This window comes from Ambystoma mexicanum, chromosome 7q (assembly GCF_040938575.1).
Source record: "Ambystoma mexicanum isolate Mex_15411 chromosome 7q, UKY_AmexF1_1, whole genome shotgun sequence".
NCBI classification, from domain to species: domain Eukaryota; kingdom Metazoa; phylum Chordata; class Amphibia; order Caudata; family Ambystomatidae; genus Ambystoma; species Ambystoma mexicanum.
In genome coordinates this window covers 568,748,389-568,771,146 of record NC_090941.1, presented here as the reverse complement: position 1 = coordinate 568,771,146, position 22,758 = coordinate 568,748,389, and the positions used below count along the sequence as shown (strand labels likewise).

General features: G+C 43.7%; 1 protein-coding gene across 12 annotated transcripts in view; it reads left to right on the top strand.

Annotated features, from left to right (window-relative positions):
- Positions 1-1,526: 1,526 nt before the first annotated feature.
- Positions 1,527-22,758, top strand: part of NEK3 (NIMA related kinase 3) — a 493,231-nt gene continuing 471,999 nt past the window's right edge. For 6 of the 12 annotated variants that reach the window (XM_069640020.1, XM_069640012.1, XM_069640009.1 and 3 more), the window contains exons 1-3: positions 1,531-1,684; positions 18,708-18,783; positions 18,874-18,953. The gene's annotated coding sequence lies outside the window, so the exon portion shown is untranslated. Of the gene's footprint in view, positions 1,685-18,707; positions 18,784-18,873; positions 18,954-22,758 lie in introns of all 12 variants that reach the window. The other 6 variants (XM_069640016.1, XM_069640018.1, XM_069640019.1 and 3 more) reach the window with 4 other exon arrangements.

Sequence of the window (22,758 nt, the reverse complement as noted above, 5' to 3'; positions counted from 1 at the left end):
AATTGGGCACGGTCTCACCGTGCTGCCCCTCGCTGCACTGTTCGCGTGGTCGCTGCTCACCCTCCGCTGTGCAAGTCTGCGCTCGCCTGCGGCATACGCCCCGAGTGGGCTGCGTCTTCCCACATGCTCCACGTGCTCCCGCACCCCTGGCGTTGAATTACTGGGCCCTGCCGTCCATGAACAGCACTCCACGGTGCCTTGGTGCTTCAAGTTCACAAACCCAGCGTCCTACGTTTTGTGGGGTGGACCTCACTGTGGGGCTTCCGTTCCAATATTCCGGGGGGGCCCCCGTGGGTGCAAGGGGCTTCCAGGAGTCCAAATCAGCCCGTTCAAGAAGCTCGTGCCACCCCCTCCGCGTGCGGGCACAGTGCCAGTGCACACTTAACTTGGGGGTTGGTGTCTATCAGCACATCCTCCACTGCTCCTAACGTCATCAGGGGGGGGCCCAGCGCATCCCCCAGTGCTCTACAGCGACCTTGTTGCCAGCGAGGACCGCATTGGCTTTCCCCCTCACGCGGCAACAATATATCTGCTTGGGCATATAGCAAGTCGCCCAGCGGGATCTCAGCTGCCCACTGCCCGCGAGACTGTCTTGTCCCCACAGTGTTCACTCCCGCTCCGCTCTTCGATCTTGTCTCGGGCGGCAAGCGTAAAGTTCGTTATTGGGGTCTCACCAGTTTCAAGCCCAAGACCGCATCGGCTCCCTCGCGGCTCCCGTCATCTTCTTTGTGCTGGCCGCCATTTTGTCTGTGTCCGCGGTCCGGGACCCACTGCAACACGGTGAGGATAACTCGAGCTCGGAGCATTCCCCACGCACCAAACTTTCAGCGAATATCGCCGCAACATTCATACACGTGTGTGTATTTTTGCAGCGGCGGCCGGTCACCGCGCGCGCTCCATCTCCCCAGGATCAATGCAGGATCTGCGGAGCTCCGTGAAGGCACAGCCTCCTACGTGGCCATCCAAGCCACGCCCCCTATTTTTACACAATAATTAACATAATGAAAATGAATTCGTGTGTAATATTGTTGTCTACCTAGTTGTAAACGTGTTAATTGGAGAGGGCATGTAGAACGGGGTAGCAGTAGAGGAGCAACGTGAGCTGGGCTAATTTGGTGTTTCCCCTTGGTCACAATATTGTCTATTAGAACATTCCCATGCTATGACAATAAAATACTGAATTTACAAATGACGACCTCGGTAACTTTAGAATTGGTACAGCCATTAATTAGAAAACCGAAAGGAAGTACAAACGATGCAGTTGAAGAGAATCAGCCAGGAATGGCTAGTTTCTGCACTCGTTTATGGAAGAACCGGCATGTATGCTCTCACAGTTGAAGTAGCCTTCTAACGATACCGACTCTAGGACCTGGGGGAAGTCCTTCTCATTAGGAAAGGAGAAACATTGACCTCACCCGTGCATAGTAACCAATCTTTGCTATTTTCAATTGGTGCACGCTGGCTGGCTCCGCCCATGCTGTTTCTTTGTTGCTGTTGTGAAAGTGAAAGATTTCAGTCTACAGTTCACTCAAAGGTGTGGCTGCCAGCAAAGTGGGGCGCTGCTGCACGGAGACTGAACGGCCGCGAACACCGGAACTAACTGTCTAGGAAACTACCCGATGCCAACGCGGCTCGCAGCTGTTTCTGTTGGGTGATTTATAATAAAGGCACTTTTTCCTGCCAGGTAAACTTAACTTCGTGACCGCAAAAGGGGAGGCACAGGTCCCCACTAATAAGAAACCATTACATCTATTCAAGAGCACCGACCGCACATTAACACTGCTAGGCAACACATCAATCCATCTCAACACATGCCATACAGCACGAAGGTCTGTAGCGCATCACATTGTTCTGCACACACAGCACCCGTTTAGCCTTTGTTGTTAATTGTGCATGTGCAGCTATTGCTTTGAATAGGATAAAAGGCATCATGCCAACAATGTGTGTAACATGCCGCGGATTTGTTTTTGAAAACCGTCTCCGTTAAGTACATTGAGTGCGGCGGAGGGGGTATGTTTTTGCCGAAGTGGCACACAAAATCCACCAATGCCTGTCCTGATTAGTTACAACGTGACTTGTGGACGAAAACATGAAAATGAGGCAACGCAGTTCTTGCCAACCCTCTCTATTTAGGAAGGAGATTACTGATGTATTTGTGTTGACAAAAATGCTAATATTTTATTTTCTCCTTCCTAAAATATCACTAGCCCTAATGCAAGTCAACGGACAAAATCAGTTTCTCGCTGTCTGCCGCAAAATATCCCCATTGGGTGGTCTAAAAAGTTGACATGTATGCTAAACTGGGTCAGAGTTCTCAGTTTGTCCCCAATTTACCCTCAGAATAACTAGCTGAAGCACATACTTAGGCACATTAAGACAACCCGTGTAGGGCTATATCAAGATGTGGAAGGAAACAGATGCAGCGCCAACTGCTTTACAGACATCAATTTCTGAAAATTGATTTGAGGATCATCTGATGATCAATTGGCCCTTTGCTGATCCATCACACCGTGCCCCACCCTAATCATTGTGTACACTTTTACCGTCTTTTCAGGTACTATGATCATGTCTTCCCAACTTAATATTGCCCATCAAGAGGATTGATGCACATCCAATAGTATGCAGCCCATTCTTGTAACCTATTAAACTGCTTCATGCTAAGATACCTAAATAACACAGAACTGAATGCCTGAACTAATGGGCCACACACTCAAGTTCCTGTCTTTCTCTTTGCTCACTGTGCCAAACTCTTCGCCACACAGTGCTCTACGGGAGATCCTGGGTCCATACTGCAACAAGGGACCACGCTTAGAGAGGGGACATAGCTGTGGGTCCAGGATATTGCTCCATCCTTCTTTCTTGGAAAAGAGAATAGTTAAGTAAGCCTTACTAAGCTGGCCTGAGGGACATACCGTGTATTATTGGCCCTGCAGACAGTGTTAAAGGTCTTTGTTAAGCCAAGGCATTTACTAAGCCATAACAGCTCATAATATCCTGTATGGCCTTAGGTGTGGGTCTATAAAGCTTTTGGTACCTTTGGCACACTAGTAGCCCTCACCCTAGTGGCAATTTGGTATTTGTCTTGTTCCAGATCCAGCAATATTGGGCTTACATCAAATCCAGCAGTCATAATGTGTGCTTGAGTTTTTAATCTCCATTTCTGCTACTGGAGTTGGGTGGTTAGTGTTTTACTGAAATACACACTTTTCAAGGCTGTGATCCATTAACATGGAAAAGAAGATATATTGAATGATCTGCGGGCTGTACTGGTTCATATAGTTTGCAAATTGGCCAATGAGAGTGCACAATGGACACTCTCAAGGCACTAATTAAGCCTTATAGACCAAACATGAGAGTTGTAACAGGAGGTAAGGGCCCTGAAAACCGAGTAAAAGGCCTAAAGTCATCGAGGGTGTTTAACAAGTGTAGGGGCCCATAACTTCTAGATTTTGACCAGCAGGTGGGGACATTACTTTTTTTTTTAAACCCCTCATGTTAAGGAGCTAAATTATGCTTAGGCGCGCGTGCTAATGAGCAGGTACGTGCTGCGGGCAGGGCTTCCTAGACAGCCGGCTGCGTCTGCTGGGTGTTGCCCGGCAAAGTAATGGAGCGGTGGTCAGTGAGTTGAGAGGCTGGATTGTGTCTGCTGGGTGCTGCCCGACGAAGACTGCAGTGGCTGGCGGTCGGGCCAATACTGCCAAAAGGTTAACTTCATGCCCCTACATGTGGACTTTGTGTACATTAGATAGGGTAACTAGAGTTTCAAAATAAAAAACTTGGACTGCCACAGACATAAATGTAGGACTAGCCGCTATCAAATTCTCGGCTCCCCCCACCCTAGTGATCACACGGTTTTTAATTTAGAAAAACTGTTGGGACTGGGGGCCCAATTCTGGGACATTCCCAGCAAAACAGGGACGTATGGTCACCCTAACATTAGATAGCTTTTCTCTTGAATAGAAGTACACAGTAATAGTGACTGATAATACCTCACACTGGCTAGAAAAATTCTTCATGGGTGAACTCACTGCTTCCTCCACGCTCAATGGCTTTCAAGACGTTTTCAGGTGAGATTGCTAACCAAAGTACCTAGTTTCAGACAATGGCGTTCAATTCACGTCTCAAAGCATACCAAACTGTATGGAATTGTGCATTCCAAGGTATTGTTACACCATCTGAGAGAAAACGGACAAGTAGAAAGTAACAATAAGTTCACAAAAAGAAGGCCCACAGATGCTGTGGAACCAGAGCTGCACAGTCATACATGCTTGTATTCCCACAAAATTGTACTCTCGTGTTGTCTTTGCCGATAATGCCACTGTAAGGAAACATGCAGAAAAATAGTGTAAGTGCACACCTAAAATGTAAAGATGGATTATAAACAAATTAGGTAAATAAAACTTGGGTGCAGGGGAGGTAGCTCAACCCTGACACGAGGTGGGAAATAACACTGAAACCAATAAGTATCCGAAGGTCCCATGATTTTTGAGGGAGACTCACGAGGGTTTGGCCCAAAATATTTTACAACAATTTGTAACTTTCTCCATATACAAATGTACTTTTCTCAAATGGCAGTCAATGGAAGGGGGGATCATCCCACTTCCTGGTGCACAATCTCCAGTTCTCAAATGATGGACACAATGCACTCACCATGAGCTTAAGCTAACGCTGTGCATGCTCAACAATATCCTCCATTTCACCCCCACTGTAACTTGCGCTGTTTGTCCCCCATAATCCCATGTGGGAGCTATGGAGTCCTTGCGGGGTCAAGGGAACACACACCGGGAGAGAATGTGGCTGTGTGCACAGGACTCTGCACTGAGTCATGTTAATTTATGGTCGGTCCTCTTGTGATTCCCTGTGAAGAATGAAGCTAAGATGTAAAGGGTTGGGTTTCCAACTCTCACATAATAACTTACTCTCATTTTAGCTTTCTTTAGAAAAAAAAAATGGCTTGATTACTACTGTGTCCCACCAAAAAATGGATCGATTTACCCCCACCCCTCTCCTCTGCTCCCGATGTTCTGTAATGGTTGAGTAACAATTGAATGTTTAAGGACTCTCATACAACTTTGAATTGTTGGAAGCTATGAGATAATGTTAATATCGTGTCAAGTGGCTGGGTTTACAGCTAGTCCCACATCACAGAAGAGTGATAGATGCAAAGGATTGAATACATCATAACCCACTGACTTTGCTCTGGGCAACCTTCCAAACCACTGTTTATGTCTTGCTTATAATTATGCAGAAAGGCAACAGTCCCACCCAAAGTGCTTGTCGCCACCACTTCAGTGTGGGACCACAATCAATCCCAGGCATGTTTTGCCTGCATCAGTGAGGTGTAGGTTGGGACTCTAGGCACACCAGATTTGGGCCTACATCTGGGCATACTCCTCCCATAGGTCACAGCGAAAGTGGCACTAATAAGAGATTAGTGACTGATCTCTCTATCCTTGCTTAATCTTTGCATGCACCATCAAGATGCCATTGCTGGAGATGAGGTACCGGACTGCTAACAACGTTCAGTTGTAAAAAAAGAATGTGTGTTTGTTTGCGCAGATAAGTGTTTGAGAGTATGTGTACAAGTATCTTTTGTGAATGAAGGGTTGAAGAACAGATTTGGCATAGGAGTGACATGGGTGACAATAAGATTGAGCTAGAACAAATCAAGGGGCAACTCACTGGGGCAATAAGTAACATGGACTGAAACTAGGGAAATTGGACAGTTCTGGGGTCAATGAGAGTGATGGGCACACATGAGGACCATTAAAGTTACTTGGGCAAATCGGAAGGCAATGGGTGATTCTGGATGCAGTCTTGTATTTATATTGATTTTTATAATGCGCGTACACCTAAGCGACGACCAAAAGGAAAAACGGTACAATAATAGTTGTTAATGCAGATCAAGAAAATAATCAAATTGAATTATGAAGGAGCAGACAAAAGAACATATCTAAGTTGAGAGTGGAAGACTGGTAAAGAGGGAGAACAGCGGATTGGAAGAGGAAGGGAGTTCCAATACTTGGGGGCAAGAAGAGCGAAGGATCGAAACCAGGAGGCGGCACAAGGAAGTTTTGGCACAGCAAGAAGAAATAAAGACTGAGAATGGAGAGAACAGGGAGATGAATAGAAGGAAATAAGAGAAGACCGATATGGGTGGCGCAAGACCATAGAGAGTTTTAAATACAATGCATACAAAATTAAAGAGGAGACGTGATTCAAAAGACAACCAGGACAGTGAGATAAGACCTGAGAAAATGGACGAACGTGGAGGAAGAGAAAGTAAAGTTTGAATTGAGAGATGGTGGACAGATCAAAGAGGGGCAAGCTGATAGGGAGGGAGACCAAACAGAAGGGAAGAGCCGTAGAAAAGACGAGGGGGGAAATGAAAGCAGAGATAAGGGTTTTAGAGGCAAACAAAGATGAATCTAGGGTGAATCTTAGTTGGAGCCAACAGCTATGGGCAGTAGAGTTATTGTGTTGGGAAAAGAGAGAGGGGAATCAAAAGTTCTGCCTAGATTGCAAGCAAATTTAGAAAAAGTCAGTACAGCGGGAGGAAAAGGGAGAGCAGAAACAAGGGGATTAAGGGTGCAAGAAGCCGAGAAGAAAAGAACTTGAGTCTTGGGGGAATTCAGACGAAGAAAGCAATAATTCATCCATTGTTGGATTGTGTTTAAACATGCAAAAAGATACGTATGAAGAATGTCAGAAAATCGGAAAAGGAGAGGAAGAGCAGTGTATCAGCATATAAATGAAAAGAAAGGCCAAATGTAGAGATGTCAGAGAGGACGTGTACAGAGATAAAAGGAGGGGGCTTAGAATAGTTTTGGGGAACCCCACATAAGAGAGATGAGGAAGGAGAATAGTAACAGACCAAGAAATAGAAAAGGTGTGATTGGAAAAATACAAAGAAAACCATTGAAGGACTGAGCCAGAAAATCCAAGAAAAGAGGGTGAAGAAAGAAGAAGTGTAGGGTGATTGACAGTGTCGAACGCCACAGAGAGACCAAGAAGCGTAAGGATAGAAGACTGCTTGGAGTGACTGGCAGTGAGGAGCGAGTTAGTGATGTGAATTAAAGCTGTTTCAGTAGAGTGCATGGGACGCAAGCCCGATTGGTCAAGCAGAAGGAGAGAGTGGCAGTGAAGATAGTGATAGTAGCTTAGAAAGAAAGAGGAAAAAGGGAGATTGGGCGATAGATAGAAGGGAGAGATGGATCCAGAGAAGGCCTTTTCAAGATGGGCATTATTATGACATGCTTGAGGGCAGCGGGGTAAGAAAAAGATGAAAAGGAAGAGTTAATAAGAGAAGAAAGGTAAGAATTACAGGAAAGAGTTTGGAGTCTTTCAAAAAAAGCTAGGGAAATGGGTCATATGGGGAAGTGGTAGGATGGAAACTGGAAAGAATAGTGGCTGTCTCAGAATCGGAGACTGCAGTAAAAGAGAACAAAAAAGAATGGAAAATCGTGGAAGAGACAGGAAAAGGAAAGGTGGAGGAGGAAGGTAAGGGAGCTTGTAGTTGTGAGATCCTAGAGGAGGAGAAACAGTTAGAAAAATTAAGAGCAGAGAGGGAAGAAAGAGAAGTACGATCTGGAGAGGGAGGAGAAAGTAAGCAATCCACCATTTGGAAGAGACCTCGAGGGTGAGGGGAGAATTGAAAAATAAGACCAGAATAGTAGGAGGTTTTGGCTAAGAGAAGAGCCGAGGGATTACTTTTCCCGAGATTAGGACTACAAAAAGATGGCGAGTTAGAGGATGCTGGAAGAGAAGGAGGATGGGAGCGTGAAGAGGAAAATGAAATGAGAGCATGGTCAGCATAAAAAAGTGGCTAGCAACAATAGGAGAGATAGTCAATGGATGAAAAGACCAAAAAAAGGGTAGAGCCCGAAGTGTGAGCAGGTGGAGGATAGCCCATTAGAGATGAGCGGGGACAGAAGTGGCCAAAGAGCATGAGTGGAAGAAAGATAACGATTAAAGTAGCCAAGTAAAAAGATGGGAAATGCAAAAGAAAAAAGAGAAGACTGTAAGATGTCAAGATAATCACAAAATGAAGAAAACATCCAGTAGGAAGATAAATGGTGAGAAAAGAAAGTGAGTAAGGCTTGGAAAAAGAGACAAAATTATATTCCAAACACGAAAAGGATGGGAGAGCAGAAGTGGGAGAGGGATAAAAGAAGAATGAAATCGAATGCCAGTGCTTCCGCCAGGTCAATTAAGGCAAGGAGAATGGAAAAAGGAAGTAGAACTGGATTGGAAAAAAAGGCAGATGGAACCACATTGTCCAGAGAGGTGATCCAGGTTTCAGTAATGCCGAGAAATTAAAGACTTAAGCAGAATAAAAGATCGAGACTAGAGTGAGCTTTATTGCACACAGACCAATGTGTTTAGGAGTCCAACGGAAAAAGAAGGAGGAAGGTTGGAAGATGGAACAGAAATTAGATTGTTGAATTTAGGAGAGTTTGGATGGACAGTAAAAGAACTGGAGGTCACATCGACAGGTATATGCATAGTGAAAGCAAAACAAGAGGAAATCGATTGATCGGCAGAAAGTAAGAAGGAACAATCTTTCAGGAGAATGTAAACAAAGCTCTTTAATGCGAAAGAAGGGCTAAATAAGGCGCAATATAGGAGAGAACAACATAATGCAGAGATAGGAAAGCAGCAAGGGAAGGGGCACAGAGCTGGACATGGGCAGAACAAAACAAAGGAAATAAAGCCCTTGTCAAGAAAGACTACCAGTACAGGAGAAGGAAAAGGAAAAGGGAGAGCAGAGCCCAACCTGAAAGCAGCTGGGAAGCCGAGATTCAGACAGCTGGTAAATAGGGTGGGTAGGACCTCAGAATAACTCCTCACCAAGAAAACGTGATCAGAAGGCGCCAAAGGATCAGGACACAAACACAAACCACAAGGCAGCCAGAGTCATATAGAAAGAAAGACTGGTGGGAGAGGCCAAAAGTCAAATGGTGAGAGGGACAGCAAGAGAAAGACCACACGCCAGCTCCTGTCTGTGGATCCCAGGGCAGATGTAAAAACGACAACGGGGCAGGACCCAGCCCAAGCAGAAAGCTGCAGTAGGACGGTAAGGAAGGGACCTCATGCCAGTTCCTTATCTTAAATGCCTGGTTGGACTGAGAAATGCTAGATGAGCCGGGGCACATCCCACAAGGCAGCTAGAGAGAGGAGCCGTAGTCCTATGGAAAGAATGGTAGATGGAAGGGGTCTAAGACGAACTCCTAACCGGGGATGTCTGCAGATGGAATAACGCTGAAGGTGTGGGGACAACCCACAGGGCAGCCGAAGGACCAACCTGCAATCAGATGGTATGGAGAGTGGTTGGGAGGGGCCACAGGCAAGAAGCTTTCAGAAGGTGGAAAACCTAGAGATAGAAGGCCCCATCTCAAAGGGCATCCAAAGGACCAAGCTGTAAACAGATGGTGGGAAGACAGGGAAGGTAGGTGGATGGCAGGTGGAGGAAGCCACAGGCCATATTAAGTCCGGTGGATAACTCTACAGATGAATGCCAGAAAGGCGAGGACCAACCTACAGGATAGGACAACCTCAGAGCAGAGTGGCAGTTTGAAAAAAAATACCAGAAGGGCCATGCCCAACACACAAAGCAGCCAAAAGACTGAACTCAGCTGCAAGCTGATGATAGATGGGGCAAGGGGAGGGATGCACAGTCGAGCACTGAGGTGCAGACCGAAGACACAAAATCCTAGACAGTGAGGAGGTGGGAAACCAAAGAGGCAAGCAAAGTAATAGCTCTGGAGATGAGGATCAGTAAGGGAAGTTGACTCCCCCAGTTCACTCGATGTCGGTACCTAGAACGCTGCCTACACACTAGTCTTTCCCTGCAGTTTCAGCTGGGCACCCACGGCTCTCCCTCCATCGCTGCTCCCAACCATTTGACAGCGTCCTGTTTTTCGAAGAGATTAGAGTTTTCTGTTCACTGTGATGGAAACGGTGATCTCCCACTGACTGCAAGGACTTTACCCTAGAATCAAGGAGTTCCCAACCACTGACTAAAGGAGAAAGGGACTCCAACCCTTGACACAGGGACAAGTGACCCAAAAGCCCACCTTCATGCCTGTGACTCGAATATCTGGGGCACCTGGCTCCAGGGTCGGACAGGGACAAGAAATGGCCCTGTCACCCAAAAAAAAGTGACCCATCCCTCGCCTCAAAAAAGTGACCCACCCCACGTCACATGACCCTTGGCCTCTGATGACATCACCGGAAGTGATGTCATGTGACCCCACCCCAAAGTGACATCCCGGGAAGCAATGAAACACGACCTTTCACCCCTTGACAAAACAGGAAGTGGCATCAAATAGCATTGTTCCTAAGTAGACTAAATTACTGTGAATCCAAGCAGACGTCCAATGCCAAATGATATGTTATTGTATAGCACTTACGCTTAAGCTATTTTTAATAGTGCAAATATGCATACAATATCACCCAACCTGTGTTGGTACTCCTTTATCGACCTAAGAAGGGTGAAAGGCTTTTTGGAAAAAGAAAAAAAAATATTTAAAACATTTTTTTTTTTCTTCCAAACCAGCCCAGGCATGGCCAGAAACCGGCCCCCACCACCCAGGGACGAAAGGCTGAGGGGCCAATCCGACCCTGCCTGGCTCCGTGGAGTGCCGCTGATTGCGGTCTGATTTTTGTTGATTTCCTTAAGTGGTGTAAAAGGGAACGGCTGTCTCCAGTTTAACTGGTCCTGTGCAGCACTTTGTTCTCTTCCTGTCAGCTCCCCCTTGTCCCCCTTGTTGTTTCCTGGTGGAAGAGGCCAGTTCTTTTTGCCACTGTGTTATTGTTGGAGAGGTCTTTGATGCAGCTTGCCACATGTTACAATCCCCCTTCTTATTCTTAGACAAAACGCTTTGCAGTTCTAAGATTTAAGGCCAAGGCTTTCTGTTACAATCTGGTATGCAGCCTAGGAGCTCGTGGCACATATAGGGTGACTTATACAATACAGTGATGAAGATTTTTGAATAAATCATAACCACGGTCATTGCTCTGGGCATCCCTCCAAACCATCACCTTTCAGCCTGTTGTGCCATTACAGAAGGGGGAGAAAGATGTGCAAATGTGGTTTGCTCCCATTCAGACTGCTAGATTATACCTCTTCTGCACAAGACCCAAAGCAACCCTAGACCTGTTTCGCCTCATTGGAAGTCAAAAGTTTAGCCGGTTGTCCAGAGCTACAGTGAGGTATAGCTTGGGGCACTGGGCTGAAACGTGCCTCTTTGCTTTTATTCCCGTGCAGAGGGTACCTGGCCTAGCAACTTTGACAGCACTTTTCATGGGCTGACCAGAACTGATTTGCATATGACTGTCCACTTCTGCAAGTGCAACGAGAGGCTTAAAACAATTAAATGGAAGTTGTCCAGAGCCATGCCAGTGGAAAAGATGATCTCAACGCTTCCTGTATCAGTTGTTGGTGTCCACTGGGGCTCTCCATAAATTAGAGGGGGTATGTACAGAGGTGGGTTTCTTGCTCGTTGTGCCTGGAGGATCTAGTTGCCCTTGGTGGCAGGATCATGACTGATTTGCATATGGCTTTTCCCCTACGGTAATGTTATTGTTGGGCCAATTACATTTAAATTGAGGCTGCCAAGAGCAATGCCTGTGGTCGAGATTATTTCAAACTTTCCATTCATTACGTTTTGGTGTCTGTCACAGGGATTGAACTAAAGAATTGATGAGCACGAGTTAAAGGCAGCTTCTGGTATTGTGCATAAAATCATGAGCAGGAGCGACCTTTTGAAAACCAAGAGCTAATAGGTAAGGTGCTGCAATGTAACTTCCACATGAGATGCAAACTAGAACCTTTTGTCCTTTCAGTAATACCGTTTGTTGTTCAAACGTCTTCTAGAAGATTCGCAATGCACCCTCATGCAAATTCCCAGTCACCCAGAGTTAATGCCACTGAAGTATATTTGTATGGACACCAATTAGCTTGAGGAGCCAAAGGTAGCTCCTGGTAGCTGTTGTCTTCAAGATGACCAGTGTAAGGAACTCATGGTGGCAACAGTAAAGACAGACACAAGTGATCACAGTTCAAGGGTGTTTATTAAACTGTATGCAGGTTGGAAAAACGCCTAATCTAAACCTAAATATAAGATGGGAGCAAGAGTTGACCATCAAATGAAAAATCAGGCGGTCCTAGTGGCGTTGTGTCAAATGAAAGAGCCTATACTAAGAAACAACCTATTGCCAATCCTTACAACTAATACAAAAGGGTGTGGGATAGTTTTCAAGAAAAGAAAGAAGTGTTCACAAATAATATGTCAGGTTGACAAATAATATAAGAAATATGTCAGGATGCAGTAGCTTGGATCTTCCTTCCCCACTTTTTAAGCACAGGGTAACATGGGATCTTGGTGCACAGCACACTCTCGAGCTCTTCCAGCACTCTTTCAGCTATCAGGGCAGTCGATGGCCAAGTCTCGATCCTCTTGAAAATCTCTTGCTTTCGAGGACCTGACGTATGCCAAACCAAAAAACAAAAGTTCCTTCAACACAATCATGTTTGTTTCCTTGTTTTACTGAAGGTGAGGATTCTTCACTCCCTGGGTCCCCCTCTTCTGGTCGCTGACCCCTCTTTACTTCCAGCCTACCTCCGTCTGGTTTACTATGGCTTTTCTTTACCACTTTTAGGGCGATGGCTTTCCACCCCTGGATTCTCCTCTTTTGGGGACTGACCCCTTTTTTATCTTTCAGCCTCCCTCCGCTGGGTTTACTATGGCTTTTCCGCTGTTCACAGAATCTTAATATCTTTTTAAACGGTTCTCATTGACATCCCTCCGCCGGGTTCACTCTTGTCAACACACTGTTTATTGGGACTTTTAGACTTTTCTCCCTCTATGTCAGCATCCCTCTACCGCGTTCACTCTTGCTAACTTCACATTCACTTTGCTTTCAATGATTGCAGTGTTCACTTCCCTTGCTTTCTTACGAGGCGGGATTCACTTCCCTTACTTCCTCTACAGTCCTTAGGTCAAAGGCTTTCGAATGTACAGGGATTTTGCTTGACCTCCTGTATGACCATTTTGACCTAACTTGGCGGCTCTCCTACAGCCTTCTGGTATCTGTAGTTTCACTCAGATGGGGATCGACCAGTGTCTCTCTCGAGTTAGCACCCACCTAGTGCCGGTTCTCTCGGCAGCTGGTCTCCCTTAAGACTGTTACAATTCTTTGAACTTGGTTCAACTTGCCACTTTCACAACAACCCGACTCATATTGTCTCTCCCCTCCCTCGACTCACCGGCTGTGATGAACCACTTGGCTTTTCCCGTAACTGGAGTCAAGGCCGGTACAACGGTAGCAGGAGTTTCCCTTGCTCCCGCTTTCAGCGTCGTCGACACGCTGCGTGGACCGTTGACATCTGTTGCAGCACACTTGGGCTATTGTCCTCGTTCTTATGATTCCCTCTGCAAAGGGTTCGCGGGTCTGCACGAAAAAGGGCAAGGTCGTGTCTCTCCTTGTCAGCCTCTTGATATTCGCTGCCTTTCTCCTGCTCTTGAACTGCCAGGCCTGGATAGCTGTCTCGTCATGCTGTCTGCCTGTGGGCAAAGGGTAGGGCCGTCAGGTGTGTTTGATTTAGGTCAATTGCCTGACTTTGCCTGACTCTTGTATTGGTCCATGTCAGGTAAATGGCTCTGGGGTTATTCTGTTGTCTTTCGTGTTGTGCAAAAGTGTTCGTGTCGGAAAGGGGTAGTGTTTTTGAATGTCCTATGTAAGAGGATGGGGAAAAGGTGTTGAAGGAATAGGGATACCACGTCTCACCCATCATTGTCCCACCCCTACTCCCCGAGGACACCCCATCCAGGTGATCACCCTCACTAGACTACCCCAGGTACTGGATCCAACTAGACTACCCCAGGTACTGGATCCAATAGCGATGGCTGTGTCCTGGCCACCTGGATGACAGATCCCCGGGGTTTAGCCAGGGAGACACCTTCAGGTTTCTCACACCAGCCTCTTCTAATCTATAACGAGGAGCTAAAAAGCTCCCATCAATTTTGAGTTCTGCCCGAAGAGTTATTCACAGTGTAGCATTTGCTTATTATTAGTTTGTAGGTTTTGGCTCGTAGGTGGCGTTAATCAACACCTTTTGGAGAAAAAAAAGAATGCTACGAGTGTGAACACAAGAGGATGTCATTCTCAGTTTGATACATTTATGCCAATGTTTTGACTTTGTCTTTCCCCTATACACACTTACACACTTATGCCATGTATGTATTACTGACTCATGTTAATACAGGAGTTAGACATGGGCAACATTTACCATTGGCCCTTTCATACTGTGATTTAAATGTATCTAAGCGCAAGGTACAGAAGAAAGCTACATTTTGGATTTCACCCTTTCTTATATGACTGGCTGTCCTATTAACTCGATTTGTATGGGCTGCAAAATATTTGCAAGTTGACTTTACTTGGTGGATAAATATACTTTTTACTGCTCGTCTGTAAACTTGATTGCAATTTCCCATATTTGTTCTACTGTTCTATGCAGTGTTTGGTGACAGTAAAGCATGCCTGCAGAGGTATGGACATTTTTGGCCGCATGCCAAGTATGAAGACTTGGTCATGATGATTCCCAAAAGAACCATGCAGTCAACCGGATTTGAAGCATAAGCGTGCAAGGCAATGGTGTTGAATTAAACCAATTGATCAATACAATTAGTGACCTTAAAACGGGTTGCTCTAGCACTTACCAAATATTGTTATCTGGAGACCAGTTCCATTGTATGAAACATGGAAATGAGCATTAATTTGTCACTGATGTGTGTGTTGGTACATCTTGTGAAGATCAATATTAATTTCAGCGAGTTTTGTATTCAACAGTTAATTGTGTTGAAGTCACACGTGGACAGTTTGGTAAGGAGGTTCTAAAAGACTGTGAGGGCTTGGGAATACCTGCCCCGCAATGCTGATTATAGAGGTAATATATAAGAGATACCCCAGAGCATCCTGCCGTAAAGTCTGCTCACCTGGCCCACAGACACTCACCCCCAGATGTTTATCATAGCCACTTGAGACTTTGAAACTCATGGGAACAGATTCGTAGCCCAGAATGATGTGGGTAGCTGGCACAAGAGCAGGAGGTGCTTTCAAACTCATCAGTTGTTCTCTGCACGATAACCAAGAAAGGAGGCTGTTTACAAGAAGGGAGACCAGAAGAGATGGTGAGAAAGAGCCAAGGGTCTCAGATGCAAACAAGAGGAATCTATGTCAGAGATGAGCAGCCACCTTGCCAAGATTGCCTCGTTCCAAGATGGTGCTTCCTGGTTTATTGGTTCGGCCCATAAAGCCACGTGTCTGTGATCAATAATCAAAAATATATTCGAACGACATGTTGAGAAGGAGGAGGGTCGAGTGCCAAAAAAAGGAATCCCCCGCTCACACTGCCAACAAGACCTGGGTGTCCCTTGTAAACCTTTGGTATCTTAATTCATTGTGTGGCTATGGGTAAAAATTGGTGGGGACACGACCAATGTAAACAAGTTTGGAAGTAGGTTGGCAAAGCAAAGTTATGAAGATGATTGAGAAAGATTGGGGCAGGAGGTGGGACAAGTCAATAAGTGGTAGTTCTTCGATTGAGAAGCGCTGCTTCCACTGTTCAAGTGTTCACTAATTTCTGTTGATTATGTGTTGAAAAGCCAGACTTTCTTATTTATTATGATTTCATTTGCAATTCGAAGCGGCCCTGTATTGTAGCATGTTCCAAAGTTTGACAACTTACCATAGTGGTGAAGGCAGATAGTGAGCCTTTCTCTGCAGAACTTGCTGATTATTATTTGCAAGTACTTCCTGCTAACTTATTAAATTCATTTGAAGTTTTCAGGAAGGGGGACACAGTAAACGTCATGCGAGATTTTATAACACATATTTGTCTCAAGTAAGCCATAGCTTTCACTGACAGTGTCAATTTCCATTGTAAAAGTTATTTGAATTTGGAAGGTCCTAGTTCAGCTCCAAGTTCACATTCCATTTTGGTTTCCATTCATTTTTGGTCATCTGTTGTCCTCCTGGTCCCCTTTTTCTCTTTCTGTGACAATCTAGATTCTCTCCTGTCCTTTCTCCTTTCTTTTCTTCTTGGATACTTTAAGCTCCACCTAGTGGCAACACCTGCATCCTCTCCCTTTCTTTCCCTGCTTAAATCCTGTCCTCTTGTCCAGTACTGTTCTCCCTGTCTCATAATTCTGGTTCTTCTCTGGATTTAATTGTCTCTTCTGTTCCTGATAACTCTATGATCACTGCTACCGTATTCTTTCCTTCTGATCATCTTCTCTCATTTTCCTCTTTCCTTCTGCTTCTTTTAATCTTCCCCTTTCTTCTATCTTTACTTGTAATCGCAAAATGTTCCTACTTTCATTAATACTCTCTCCACTACCTCTCGTTCCTTTGCTGAATTCTCTTGTCTCTCAGAAGGCTTTGTTGCTCAGTTTAACATTTTTTTCAAAGTCTGGGTCAGTTAATGATTTTAAATTGATTCATTTCAGGGGTTGTGGGATGATTGTTCTATTCAGGGATTAGAATGTTGCGTCCGTTCCTTAATGTGTCTTTGCCGCATGTTGTATTTAATACTTTATTTCAGAAGTAGTTTTATTTGGGGTCGTTGCTGTGCTGCAAGATTCACGGTTTCTAATCTCATTAATGATTTGGTAGAGTTCTTTCTCTGGCTGATCGGCATTGCTGACCCGTTCGGAGCAGTAATTAAGAATTTCTGCTTTGTAATGGTGGCTCTGTCTTTGGTATGCTGCTTTGTCATGTTGCTTATCATGTTTCCTCCATGTTTTTTCCAGTGTTCTATTTTTGGGGTTCTTAAAAGGGATTGAAACCATCTTGTTGCTCTCTTTCTTCTGAATCGATCTGATTCATGGGGGTGTTGGCTTAATCGTTCCGAGTTAGATTTACAAATTCTTCAAGGTTTAGTGTTATCCAGTTTCTTCAGTTCTTCAGTTGGTGGTTTTATGGCCTTTGGGCATCTGGAGTTTATTGCATTGGTATGTTTATTGTCCCTAGTATCCGAATTGGGTGTTTATTGTGCTTTCTTTGCACAAGATTGAGACTACATTGTGGCCTGGTTCCATTTCCATTTGATTGAGGTGGCTGCTGGCCTTGTAGGCGCTCCATGCTTTTTAGCTCTGATAAATATTTGTTCATTAGACAAAGTGGTAATCTCGGAAGATAGTAAGGTGTTTTTGTTCTATCAATTATGCTGAAGAAATGTTCTCTGGAGGCTGGGTTGTATGAGGCTGGGTTTTATGAGATTGTTCTGTAAATAAGCAGGAAACCGAGGTTGGATTGAGTTGTCGGGTGTGACGTTGAGATTTTGAGGTATTCCTTGTGCGGCACACTGATACCTTCTCTGTTACCAATCAGTGGGCCTGTATGAGTTTTATGTTTTTGGGGATAGATTTGTGGGCTATTACCTTGTAGTCCTCTGATAACCAGTTTCTGTTATATTGGAGCATGTCTCATTGCTAAGAGATGGAGTGGTCATTGATCAAGCCACAGTTTATCTTGTCTCCTTATTTTCTTTGATTTATTTGTATTGTTTACTAGCAAAATGTACCCGTTCTGCGAACGGGTTATGTAGACAGACTTGGCAACACTCATCAGTTGTTGTAAATCAATGATCCTGTAGGTCGTGGTTCCGATTCGCTTCTCGCTTGATGTGCTTTGCACTCTGAAGTAAACTGTACTGAGAATGGCTGCGCGTGGCTGGCTGACATACCCCAGAGCAGACGTTGAGGGGGAGCCGATAGCTTGTGTGCTGCTGCATACTGGGATCTTCTGTGCTCTCTCCCCACCTGCCGCCTCACCCTGGTGTGGTGCAGTTCATTGCAGTGCATTGCGGTGCAAATATCTCGGAAACCGTGTATCGTAGGACCTTGAAACGTGGGTTTCCTCATTTCGAGACCAGTCCTTCTCTGACCTCAATGATGTTTTACCAATTTCAGGCAACCATCGCACGTGTGAAGGTGCGAAATCCGGGGAAAGGTGTGGGGTGTCCAAATGTCATGTAGCCGCTAATGTCCGGGGGGTCCTAAAAGATAACTATGCAAAAGCTGGTGCAGATTGGTGAAACTGTGTGCAATTCTATAAGGAACAATGCTTCGACACGCCACAAACAAATTGTGACTTTTATAAATATAAATAGCGCAAACCTAGCTCAAGAGCAGTGGATCTCTTTACAACGGGTGGTTTCAAGCATTGGGCTTGCTGTTTTATTCAGTAGTGCATAACTGTTGTTGGAGGAGGGAGAGGGAGTTTTTCTGTTGGTCTCCTGTCTCTGGTTCCCATTTTAGTGTAATTGGTTTCCCTCTATTGGTCTTGTCCATGGTGTGCGTATCAGGGTCCAGTTTGTTGTATATTTGGTTGGTTGTGAGGGTGGCCACCTGCACTAACGCTATTGCTTCCTTGATAAATGGGTCTAATGGGTTGTAAATTGGGCCATTGTATTATTATTATTATTATTATTAGGGTAATGTGACTATAGGAAATTTAAATAGGCAGCCATATTGGCGGCAGACTTGAAAATACTGTTCAAGTACACCGCGAGGGAATGACTGTGAATCTTCTCTAGTGCATAGGTAAGCATGATAATTCTTCTTTTCCTGAAATAGCTGTGACAAGCATATACTCAATCCCGCGTGTTTTAAAGTCAAAACTATTCTGTTTTTTTCTTTCAGAAGCCCTGTGTCAAACGCCCTTAGAATACCTCATATGAAGTAAACCACTATGTAAGCACCGTGTGACTAAGACTAGGTGAGTGTATATACCATGGATAGCAAGTGTCTGCGTACAGATGCTTGACAAGATTAAGTGAATTCGTCTTTTTTAAGTTTATACATAAAGGTATATGGAACAGCCTTTATTTAAAGGTATAGGAAGAGTATACAAGCGAGCATAAGAAGTTCTGGAATTCTAACCAGAAGGTGAGGTATTGCTAATTGATAATTTTCTGATGTACTGAACACATACATTTGTGATATGCAAAATAGTAATTAACTGCTCAGCTTTATTTTATCAAATAGGGATTATTTGAAAGCAAATATACATTTTGAAGTTATTCTTATCCTGTGGAGAAGTTCACCTTAGTGTTTTCAAACTTACAAACTATGATTAATTACCCTTTTTTTGATGATTGTCTGTTGTAAAACTAGGTCTAAAATGTTGCTATTTAGATTATTTTATAGAAATGATGAGGAATAAGAACCCCTGATGAAGAGAATTCTATTCTTGAAATGCGTTGGGCTACAAGAATACACAATTAACTATATGTTAAGCTACCTGTTTCAAGACACTTTTGTGATATTAACTATATATGGAAAGTCTGTGGTTATCAAATGATCCTACAATATATGCGAAAATTGCATGGATTTGTTTAAATATTTGGCTCTAATTTGAGGGCCTGTGATAGTGTGCGGGGGACGGGAGTTCCCTAACTGGGAACTTTTTTCTTGTTCCTTTCTAAGATTTTTCTGAAGTGTGCAGTGCATGTCAGTAGGTGGAGAAGTAACTTGAGCCGTAAATCGTTTTGCGTCTGGCTTGCAGACTTTTTTTCTGCAAAGGTATGCCCTGTTGCTAGGTGATATGAGGGCAAGCTATTCGTCATATGGTTGCATGTTGTCTATTGTATGACTGGTCTATCTGTTGGTTAATTCTCTTTTGACTTGGCTGTCTTTCCTTAGGTGTGCCATTTCGGGGAGTATGGTTCTACCGATTGCATATACTCGAGTGAGTTAGTGGGAATATCCGTAGGTATTACGTTTTCATCTCTTTGCCTTGAATTTGTTAGCCATTATTGACTATAATCCTAATGGTTGGTGTTCCTTCTTATAGAATGAACACATGTTCTGGAACCAATGGTATCTTCTGCCCTGAAGATGGACTGATTGTTAGTCCGAAACGCGTTGGCAACAAATTAAAATAGACTTGGTACTTTTTTGGGATCGACAAACCTCAACCTGTTGAATTTTTGTACTTACATTGATGGACAGATACACAATGTCCTGGGAATTTTTGTACTTACATTGATGGACAGATACACAATGTCCTGGGAATAACAGGACCCCACACCAATGATCAGCTTTAAAAAAAAGCTAGTTGCACTGCGATTCATGTGAGACTCTAAGGAAAAATTGTCTTTTGAAGTTTGACAGTGTTCTGTTTTTTGGTAACACTAGTGATGAAATTATTTAGTTACATTAATCCTAAATTATTTTGATTGACCTAATACATTGACAAAGATTAGTGTTGTATGCATTTTTTTAAACCTAAACATACCAGTAAAAGGTTGCTTTTCCTTTTTCAAACAAATGGTCTGCTGAATTATTTTATTAATACAATTGAGAGTGTCTACTGAGTGCTACAATGTGAAACATTTTGAACTAGACAACCTATGTTAATTACTTACTAAACTAATATTCTGGGGGGTTCTCCTCCCATTGGAGTGCACTGTGGGCAGACAGGTAGCAATACATGTCTCTTTCTCTTTTCTGTTCCTGAGCTAAAAAGACCAGGTTATGCAGCAATAAGGCAGACTACTAGGACACAGTGTAAGGTTCTTGTGCCTCACATCCACAACTAGGAAGTTTACAATAGGGTGCAATGCTATATGCTGTAACTTTGGGACATCAAGAAAGAAGCGCTATGTGTTTTACCCTAAGTTATCCAGAAGCAGGAAATAGCTGGGATTTGTATTAAATGTTTTTTTACTCCAAGACCCCTAGTGGTGGAGTGGTATGGCGTGATTACAACAAAAAAAACCTTGACCATGCACATAGGTAAATTCAACTCGCAATAGGATTCGATGTGCTATTGTTCACCCTGGAAAACTTGAGAATAGAAAACCTTCAGACTATCTAATATGCTTTAATCCTGTGGCAGCTAAATGCAGAATGAAATATAGGGCATTGCTAGGGTTTACAAAATCTAATAGCCTGCTCACATTGGCGAGGAGATTGTATGAAGGGCTTATACCATTTGCTGTGTACTCGACTTTCCTGATGAGCATGAGAATGTTTGAAGCTTTTATTTAACATTTACTGCAAACAAACATTGCAGTAAATGTAAAATAACTTTGACTGTGCATTGCTGACAGCATTGCACCAAACATGAGATGTGTTTATGGTGACATGCACCATTTTACAGAAACCACTACTAAATATTTTGTCACTATGGGGCAAGTGCATTTCTCTTAGCTCGAGTATGTTAACTAAGGAACTCGCCCGGCAGGACTAGTGGGATTTTAAAGCATTTTCGAGGCCTGGGGATTGCCATATGCTTCACACTCTGGTCCTCTAGAATCAAAATAGAGTAAGATGCAGTAAGATATGTTTTACCTGGGAGTACTTGAGTGTAGAACACAACACAGTTTCCTTTACACTCTTTGCAGGGCATGATAGAGTAAAATGCAATATGCTTTTGTCTGGAACACCTAGATGCAGAACATGATATAATATGGTGCTTTTCAGATTACGGACACCTAGTTGCAGAAAACAATAATGAATGATGCAATACACTTTTCCCTGGGACACCCAGAAGCAGGGTACAATGCAATATGGTGCAGCATGCTTTACCCTGGGAACACTTAGATGCAGGAAACATTTGCATGTAGTGTGGCATGCTTTAGCCTGATTGACCTGTAGATGCTTTTCTCTGGGACACAGAGAAAACAATGAAGAACAATGCCTTCTTAGCTATGCAATGAATTATCTGGTGGCAACGGTAGATTTATGTGGCTATACAATGGATGGTCTAGCAGCAAGATTAATCAATCTAGCTATGCAAAGGATTCATTGGAAGCATCAGTAAATAATCTGGCTATACAGTCAAAACAATCAATATAGCCATGCAATGTATTTTCTGGTAGCAGTGGTACATTAGCCTGACCGTGCAATAATGACTCTGGCAGCAAAATGAAAAAATAACCTAGCTGTGCACTGGGTTGTCTGGTAGCAAACACATCCATTTCCCTATGTGGTGGATTCTCTGATATGAACCGTAAAATTAATCTGGACATGCATTTAAATTATTTGGAAGCCAAACAAATCAGTCTGTCTATGCAATGGATCTTCTGGTTGCAAATACGTTCTTTCTAGCTATGCATTGGGTTCTCTTGTGGCAACAGTAAATTCGCTTGGCTGTGAAATGATTACTCTCGCAGCAAAATGAAAAAAAACAATCTTAACTATGAAATTAATTCTCTATCAAATAAATCAAGATAGCTACGCAATTGATTCTGTAGTAGAAAATAAATAAATATATGCAGTGAGTTATTGCATAGCCAGATTAATGTTAAGGCTGCTACCAAATAACATTTTTGGCAACACAATAAAACAATCTGGCTATGCATCTGATTATCTGGTAGCAACAGTAATTAATCTGGCTATACAATAAACACTCTGGCAGTGAAATAATTTACCCTAGCTATGCAATAGATTCTCAGGTAACCGCTTTAAATTAGTTTAGCTGTGCAATGATTTCTCTGGCAGCAGAATGTAACATTAATCTAGCTGTGCAGTGGATATTCTGGTAGCAAAGTAAATGTATCTATGCAATGAAGTCTCTGGTAGCAAAATATGACTAATATGTAAATATAATTAAAATATTGATGCTCTGTCTTACCTAGTACGCTGATCTGTTTGGTAGGTGAAAAGGTGGCAGGAGCAGGGCTTTGGTGCCAGGGAAATGGGCAACCAGGTGTCACCCTTTGCCTTCGCCAGTTGCCCATGTAAG